The following is a 1,159-nucleotide window of genomic DNA, read 5'->3' on the forward strand; positions in this document are numbered from 1 at the left end:
TGTGTGTGTGTGTGTGTGTGTGTGTGTATTACACGCTTAAACTTAACATAAGAACATGAAATTAATGTCATTCATATTATTCTCCTTACGATGATGACAATAACAAATAACAAAGGCATAATAATAATATCAATAATAATAATAATAATAATAATACTAATAATAATAATAATAATAATCCTAGTTGTGTAGAATGTTGGATGCCTAAAATCATAACTTCCCAAGACATGAAAAATTAAACACCTAGAATTCTGAAATCCAAGCTTAAATTTACCAGGAACAGCCAGAAAGATGATGAATACACACAAATTTGAGAGTACAGTTAGTACATTTGTTTCCAATTTTACTTTGGAATATCTCGTGGAGTTGATGAACGAAGTTGAACGTGAGCAACACCACGCATGTAAACATGAAGTTTTTTCTTTTATGGTGATAATGAAAACGGTAGCGATTTTAATGGACGTATTAATGATAATACCAATAATAATCTGGTCTGCTATAGACACAATGCAACAAAGTTTGGCGGAGGGGACAATTCGATTATCTCGACCGCAGTATTTCACTGGTATTTAATTTGTCGACCCCGAAAGTATGAAAGGCAAAGTCGACCGAGGCGGAATTTGAACTCAGTTCGTGAAGACGGACGAAATACCGCTAAGCACTACGCCCGGCGTGCTAACGATTCTGTTAGACATGACTTAAATTGTTACTTCTACTATAGGCACAGGGCCTGGATTTTGTGGGGAGGGGAGGGGATCAATCGATCACATCTTCCCCGGTACTCAACTTCTAAAATTTTGCTACCCAATAATAATATTATATGTATGTGTTTATTTTATAAGCCGACTATTGCAGAATAACGTCTGAGATAGCGATCTGGACAATGATGATTGTTAAAGAACACCTGAATATCATAGACCAGGTGAGATAAATCTCCTCGTATCGAATACAAGTGCGGGAAATATTGACATTTCGCCATTATTGTAGCTTATCAATACTGTGCACCTGAACGGAACTAAAGCGAATCAATCCCCTGGTCCATGATTTATATAGAAATAGAATGAGACGTATTCGCTAACGTGCTTCCTTTTAACGCGCGCGCAGACACTCATATACATAGGCATATATATATATATATATATATATATATATATATATA

This window comes from Octopus bimaculoides, chromosome 12 (genome assembly GCF_001194135.2).
Source record: "Octopus bimaculoides isolate UCB-OBI-ISO-001 chromosome 12, ASM119413v2, whole genome shotgun sequence".
Classification (NCBI taxonomy): Eukaryota; Metazoa; Mollusca; class Cephalopoda; order Octopoda; family Octopodidae; genus Octopus; species Octopus bimaculoides.